The 7,676-nt window shown below is 56.5% G+C and overlaps 1 protein-coding gene across 1 annotated transcript in view; it reads right to left on the bottom strand.

Moving 5' to 3' along the window:
- The window catches only part of CLK3 (CDC-like kinase 3), a 22,552-nt gene extending 16,635 nt beyond the window's left edge, over positions 1-5,917 (bottom strand). Inside the window, exon 1 of the mRNA XM_011968530.1 lies at positions 5,869-5,917. The gene's annotated coding sequence lies outside the window, so the exon portion shown is untranslated. The remainder of the gene's footprint in view (positions 1-5,868) is intronic.
- Between the last annotated feature and the right edge of the window lie 1,759 nt (positions 5,918-7,676).

A 7,676-nucleotide genomic window follows, 5' to 3' on the forward strand; every position in this document is an offset into this window, starting at 1 on the left:
AAAAAAATCTGCCAGGCGCGGTTGTTCACGCCTGTAATCCCAGTACTTTGGGAGGCTGAAGTGGATGGATCACCTGAGGTCAGGAGTTCGAGACCAGCCCGGCCAACATGGCGAAACCCCATTTCTGCTAAAAATACAAAAATTAGCTGGACGTGGTGGCACGCGCCTGTAGTCCCAGCTGCTGGGGAGGCTGAGGTGGGAGAATCACTTGAACGGGGGGGGGGAGGGCAGAGATTGCAGTGAGCCAAGATCAGGCCACTTCACTTCACTGCGGCCTGGGCAAAACAGCGAAACTCCATCTCAAAAAAGAAAGTCAGGAGCCGCTTCGGTGTACAGTGGGTGACCCAGATCCGCTGCTGAGGTCCTGCCCCATAAGGTCCTACCTCAAAAGCTGAAGATTTTGAAAAATCCCAGGCTGTCTGAGATGCCATTCCTGCCTGGTCCCCATGGCCTCAGTCACACTAGCCAGGTTCCATCCCAGGGTTTCATCAGCTCAGATGAGGTGGGAGGCCTCTGTGGTGTCTCCTCCTCCCACCACTTAGTGTTGCCTGAGTTTCCATGGCTCCAGGATACCAGCCCTGAGGAATGGATGTTCTCAGAGAAGCTCCTGTCCCCAGCCCTGCCCTGAGCTCCAGGCTCTGATGGGGTAAGTTAGTCACCTTCCTACCAAACTGCCTACCATTAAGAATCCAGGAGTCCCTGCCTCCCAGTCACAAAGCAACTCTCTTTTTCTGAGGTGGAAAAGAAGCTATCTCCCAGCTCTCTCCCTCTCCACACTTTGCAGCCTGGAGGCCATCCTGCCTGGCATTCTACCCTTAGAGTTTCATTCTTTTGTGGCTTTCACAGCTTTCAGACACTTGGAGAAAGATGTGCCCCCAGGTGAGGTTTGAGTAACTCCTCCTCTCCCATCCCCACCCCAGAAGAGGCTTGCTGCACCTCCACTGCCCCTCAGGCCCAAGCTCCTGTCTCAGTCCTCAGCCTCTGTGGAGGTGAGGACTGCAGCATATCTCAAGGGCACCTGGGGAGGTGCCGCTGCCCTGCATCCTCCCAAACCCCACAGCTCTTCTCACCCCTCTTGGTCTCCCTTTTGCCCCCCACCTCCACTTCCACCGAGCTTAGGGCTCAGCTCATTGCCTGCCAGGCCCAGCTGCTCTGATGCCCTCCTTGTCCTATTGTCCTTACTCTCTCCTCTGTCTGCCTCATCTGACTGTGACTTCTCTGGAGGCAGTTGATTCACCTCTGAGCCTTGGCCCCAGGGTCACCTCCCTGGAAAGCCTTCCTGGGGCTGCCCTGGCCTGCCCCCCTGCTCAGGACAATCTGGCCTGCATGTGCACTCCATTCTGTGGACCATGAGCCGCTCCCAGACCAAGCTGGGCACAGCTCAGGTTCTCACTAAGGGCAGGGGGCTGCCATGGAAAACCCGTCACTACTGACTGGCAAGACAGTGCCTAGGCACAGTGGCATTGTGGGAACTATGCCCAGTACGGGAGGTGGGGGCAGGGCCAGTCTTCATGGTCCATCTTAGAGAAGCCTTGTGTGGCAGTGATATTTTGGAGGGGAGGCAATTTTGGAGGGGCTGCAGGAGCCTGGGCCTGGAGTAAGGGGAGAGGAGAGTCAAGCTGTCCAGTGGGGAGAAGGCCTGGTGGGCGATGGTGCCATCCTGAGTGGAGAAGGCCTGGGAATGTGAGGAGTGGGGAGGTCAGGGTGGGGGTGGTAGAGGTGCCAGGTGTACCCACTGCTTAGGTGAAGACAACGCCTGTGTACTTTCAGAGCCTGGGCAGGGTGCCTCATGCCCAGGGTTGGGAGTCGGGAGGCAGTGGACTTGGGCCCAGACCCTAGAGGTGAGGAGGGTGATGGTGAGCGGTGTAGGGATGGCAACACTGGCAGAACAGCCCCTGTCTACCCTCTGACCTCCCTCACCAAGCTGGTGGGTGAGAGATCCGTCAGGGACTCCATCTTACAGCTGAAGCTATGGAAGGCAGAGAGGTACCTGAGCAGTGACTTGACTTAAAGGCTCTGACACCCACATCATAGCTAAATTGTGGGGTCCCCCAAATGCTTCCCTGCCATTTCCAGACTCCCACACTGGAAGGGGGAATGGGGCTCTGGTGCAGACAGTGTTGGGTGGGAATTGCAGCTCCTCACGGGACTCCCTGCCAAACTTGGGCACCGGCTTCCCTTCAGGAGTGCCTGCTGCACCTCCCCAGACCTGCTGCTGTGAGGATAATGGGGTTTGTGTTTATTTAGCAAGTGGCCACCCCTGGCAGCACCCACAGCTCATGGAAACCACAGGGAATTGAGAACTCTTTAGTGGAGTTGAGGCTGGTGTTTAGTGAAGTTCCAATCACCAGGAGACTTTCGGGCCAGAGGATCAGGGTTGAAGGGTTTTAGTGCGTGCTCAGCCACACTGCCTCAATTCTGAGTCTGAGAAGAGGCCTCAGAGCCTGGTGCTTTGGGAAGCCAGGACTGCCCCTGATCTGTCCTGCTCTCAGGGCCCACTGAGGCAGAGCCTATGGACTTGATGCCCAGCCCTGCCCGCTGTCTCCAGAGCTCCTATTTCCTTGGGGCATTGGACCATGTCTGCCCACCAAGCCCCACTGAAGGGTGCAGGTGAGCATAGGGAAGTTGGGCACGGCAGCTCCCTTGGCCCCGGGCTGAAGTCTGGCTCCACTCTCCCTGGCAGGTGCTCCAACAGGGCCCCCGAGCAGGACTGGAGGCAGTCAGAGAAGGACCAGTGGGAGCAGCTGGCAGAAAGCAGGCGGCAGAGGGCCGAGCTGGCCAACCATCTTCGGGCAGTGCTGGAGGCCCTTTCGGAGCAAGCCCTTGTGCTGCAGAGGCGAGAGCATGAGCTGGGACTCAGCTGGTCCTAAAGCAGAAAGTGAGGCCCTGTCCTCCCCCACTCCTCCTTCCTGGGCTTTCTGTAGCTGAAAGGAGGTCCCCTGAGCTACCAAGATCTCCTTAGCAGGCTGAAAGCTCCAGAATGCGCAGAGCCGGTGTCCACATCTAGTGCCATATTCTCAGGGAGGCCTGCCGGGGTCTGGGGCACCCAGAGGAAGGGAAATGGAGTCCCCAGCAAGGCTGCGGTGTTGAACAGAGATGTCTCTGAATGGTACCCCTGGAAGGGTGCAGGGTGTTGCCTGGGAGGCATATGCTCATGGTGGCTAGGGACAGCGCTGGAGGTGAAGGAAGGGCCAGGGTCCCTGTGGCCCCTCAGGGAGAATCTGAGGGAGGGAGGGGCTGGTTTTAGCTCCATAGACTGAAGAGCTTCCTTAGAAGCGCAATCTCTCCAAGTGAAACAGGCGATCCCCAGAGAGGGGGAGATGACTGTGCAGGCTGAGGGTTCTTGGGAAGATTACCAGCATCCCTACCTCGTGCGAGGGTAGGGACATCCCTACCTCGTGTGAGGGAAAGGGACCGTGTGATGGCCCAGTTACCCAAGCCTTCAGTGACTCCGTGTCTTAGCTCACAGCTGGCCCTCCTGGAGCCACTGCTCCCTTACTAGGCCTGGGGGACCCTTGGGACCTAGTTGACAACCTCATGTCTGCCCGCCCTTTAGCATGCCACAGCAGTTCTGCTGGCCTCCACCCTGAAACCCGTCAGCAGCTGGAGAGCAGCTGGAGAGGCAGTGTATCTCGGGCCCAGCTGGAGGCAGAGGATGCACAGCTGGAGCGTGTCGTGATAGATAACAGCCGAAAGCAGCCCCTCAGGGCCCCAGGGCACGGGTCCATGCTGGGCTGTCAGCTGGGCTGTTGGCTGCCAGTCCGCCTGTGTTATCAGAGGCTGCAGACACTGCCCTGCCTGGTGGGAGGCAGGGAAGATACGCCTACCTATCCGAGGCTCTGTGCTGCCTTTGACCCTCCCACTCAGCCTCCTCCCAGCAGGTGGAGTGCTCCCTGGCCTGCCTGGAGCAGGAGAGGCACCAAAGGCAGGGATCCCAGGGACAGGCTGAGTGGAGGAGGCCAGACCAGGACATAGAAGACAAGTGAGTGGGGCTGGGCTGTGGGGGAGGGGTAGGGTGGCAGGGAACAGGCAGACAGTCCCTTCTACCCACAGGATCCTGCTGCTGCAGACAGAAGTGGAAAAGGCCCAGCGGCGTTTGGACCAGATGACCCAACAGCCTCTTGGCCCAGAGCCCAGCCCGGGGATACCCCAAGTGGGTGCATGGCAGGCCGTGAGCACTGGCCCTGCCATACCTTTGACCCTGCCCTACACTTTATTCTCTGGTCCTCATTATTGGAGCATTATCTGGAGAAGGAGGGCAGCACAGGGGCTTAGTCCAGCCCAGAGAGGGATCCTCTTCCAACATTTGGGAATACCCTGGGATCATTCAGTGACTTCCCTCCTGGTTCAGATGGGAAACTGAGACCAGAGGGCAGAGGAGAGCTTGTTCAGAGTCATAACTTGAGTTGGGGCCAGGACCCTGCCACAACATGCCCTGAGGCATCAAGGGTCTGCCTAGACTACCCCAGTGTGGTCTGGAAGCTGGAAGGAGACCCCAGGATTCTGGACCAAGTGTATCCACAGGAGATGCTGGTGCCAGGCCTGCAGATCCAAGAGCAGAGCTGGGATGGAGGCAGGGCCCAGGAGCTTTGGGACCCAGACAGAGTCTCCATGCCAGCAGCTGAGACCCCTGCCCAGGCTCAGGACACCGTCCATCTGCAGGAACAGTTACTGATGCTCACTGAGGTTGGTCAAGACAGCTGGCAGGGGCAGCCCCACAGGAAAGGGAATCTGGGCATTAGCTGATCCAGGCCATGCCCATCTGTACCAGGGGGCAGAGACAAGGGAGCCTGGGCTCCATTCCTGGGGGATTCCATTGTAGGGCGAGGGAATCTAGGGGCACAGAGGAAAGGAGAATGACAAGGAGAGACAGATTCTAGCAGCGCGTCCACACAGTGAGACTCCAGAGAGCACCATCCTCGTCCTCACATAACTGGCCCCCCTGCTAGTGTGCAGCCAGGCGCTGGTTCAGAGTCATCGCCTGGAGTGTAGAGGAGACTGTGGGCTAGGGTGGTTAGAGAGGCCTCCTGGAAGGGCTGAGACCCAGATGAAGTGGAGTTTGGGGCCTCTGAGGAGAAGAAGGGGCTGCATGGGTAAAGGCTGGAGCCCCACAACCCTGGTGGAGGCTGAGCCACAACTGGGTGGGGTAGAGGTCTCCCCAGGTGAACAAGAGACTCTCAGAAGAGCTGGGCCGGAGCTCCCAGCAACTGGGGGCCTGCTTGGAGCATTTGCAGCATCTGTAGGGAGAGCAGATGGTGTTGGGGGGCTGTGTGCAGGCCCTGGAGGCAGAGCGCACCTGGCTACTTCTGGAGAAGGTGGTGCTGCTAGCAGTAGTGGGTGTGGCCCCGGGCCAAGAGGCCTGGTAGGTGGCTGCTTGGGCCCATCCTCAGACTGTCCAAGCCAGGCTGGGGTGGGTGCTCTGTTCTCACCATGGGTGAGATGGCCCTCTCAGCAGGCGGTGGGCCAGCCTCTGTCACCAACTGGCTGAGGGGGAATGGCCCAGAGCCCTAAACCCGGAATCACTTGACCAGAGCCAGTCTTCCTTCCCCAGGTATCAGCGCTCCTGGTTTTCACATTCTGACTCTCATGGGGTGGGAAATCTTTCAGCTTCAAGAAGTCCTGTCTCGCCTACACATGGCCAAGCCCCTCCTGCTGGCCCAGGGGCAGGTGGGAGGTGGGGGTGAGATGACCTTAGCTGCTGGGTGCAAGTCAGGGTGCTTGAGAGTGGAAGTGCCCAGTACAGAGGGGTTCTGTGTGTTCAGGGAGCCATGAAAGAGGCATCTCTGCCCCACTCCCTGTCCTAGCTCATAAGACATAATAATCATTGAAAGGGAGTGGGGTGGGGGTGATCTGGGGTCCATGCTATACCTGGACTGCCCCATTTCTTCCAGTACACTCCAGGTCCCAGAGGTACCAGTGCCCCTCAGGAAACAGCTAGAAGCACAAGAATCACATCCCAGGCTTCATGAGGAGATGGCTGAGTACTGGAGGACACGCTGGCACCAGGTGGCAGTTGCCCTGAAATTTAAAAAGGAGGAATTGCAGAGACTCCAGAGGCAGAGTGGGACCTGGCCTCCCCAGGTGGGCACTCTCTGTCTCTCTCCTTCTTCTCCACCCCCCACAACCCTGTTCTCCCCATTGTCTTCCCCACTGCCCAGTCTTTCCCATACAAACCAACTAATCTCTTACCCCCTCGTTAGGATGCCCCCATCTTGATCCTATACTTCCTTCCCATTTTCTGGCTCTTCCTCATCATGCCTCATCATTCTCCATCCATGTGTTCAGCATGCATTTATTGAGCATCTGCTACATGCTTGGCCCTCTTCTGTGTGCAGAAGCAATGTCAAATCAGATCACTCCTTGTCCTTAACAGCTTATGGTTTGCGGGCACCCGGTAATTGAGCAAGCAATTATTTATTTATTATTGGTTGATTTATAATTGATTGATTGATTGCATCACAGTCTCTGTCACCGAGACTGAAGTGCAGTGGTGCAATCATAGCTCACTGCAGCCTCGAACTCCTGGACTCAAGCGATCCTCCTGCCTCAGGTAGCTGGGACTGCAGGCATGCATCACCATGCCTGGCTAAGTTTGTTTTTGTTTTTGTTTGTAGAGATGGGGGGTCTCACTACATTGCCCAGGCTGGTCTCGAACTCCTGACCTCAAGCAGTTCTCCCACCTTGGCCTCCCAAAGTGCTGAGACTACAGGCATGAGCCACTGTGCCTATTTTGTAAGCAATGATAATTTAATGTGCCAGATGAGGGAAGAGGCACAATGGGAGTTGGTTAAGGGGTGGCAGATAGGAGAGTCCCTCCCAGAGAAGGGGTTTCTGAGCCTTTGAACCCTCACACAGGATAGACAGGCATTTCCAGGAGGAGAGAGGGAATGAAGGGCATTTCAGCAAGAGGAAACTGCATGCGCATACACCCAGAGAGACAGGTGAGGAGTGTTGTAAATAGTCCCTGATCCAAATGAGGAGGAGAGTGGGTGCAGGGGTTACTATGGACATGGGACAGGGGCCACATCTAGGGTTTAGATGTCCCAGCTCCTGTCCATCTGACTCAACTCCAGCTTGGTGGCTGCCTTCTCCTGGTCAGCATCCGTAAGTCTCCTGGGCAAGTGTATGTATGCATGGGCAGACAGACACACAGACATGCATGCACATATACCCCCCCAAGATACATATCAGACATGTGCAGACACCCCCAGATATGCACACACACAGACACAGAGAGAGAGACAGACATTAGCCATTATGATTGCAATGAGGTGCCTGGGAGCCATAGGGAAGTAGTGTTCTAAGGACCCCAGGTGGGATCCACACACTGCCACAAGACCCCCGACCGAAGCTGATGTGCTGATCGCAGTGGAAGGAAAAGGAGAGAAAGTTTAGCTGGCCTTGGGCCTCAGAAAAGGCTGAGTTGGTCTAAATCAGTGTAGCTCAAACAGGTACACAGCTGTGCTCAGAGGGGGCTGTTCCTAAAATCAGAAGTGTAGTCTGCCATTATATATTTGTACAGAAGAAAAGCTCAGGTTTTTTTTGTTTGTTTGTTTGTTTTTGTTTTTTGTCTATTTCTCAAACCAGACCCTTGAGGGTCAGAGGATATATCCTCAGGGCCTGGATGAGCTATATTCTTTGGTCAAGTCTGAGGATCTGCAATGGACGGTGTCAGT

Source organism: Mandrillus leucophaeus, unplaced genomic scaffold, assembly GCF_000951045.1.
Source record: "Mandrillus leucophaeus isolate KB7577 unplaced genomic scaffold, Mleu.le_1.0 Scaffold848, whole genome shotgun sequence".
Classification (NCBI taxonomy): Eukaryota; Metazoa; Chordata; class Mammalia; order Primates; family Cercopithecidae; genus Mandrillus; species Mandrillus leucophaeus.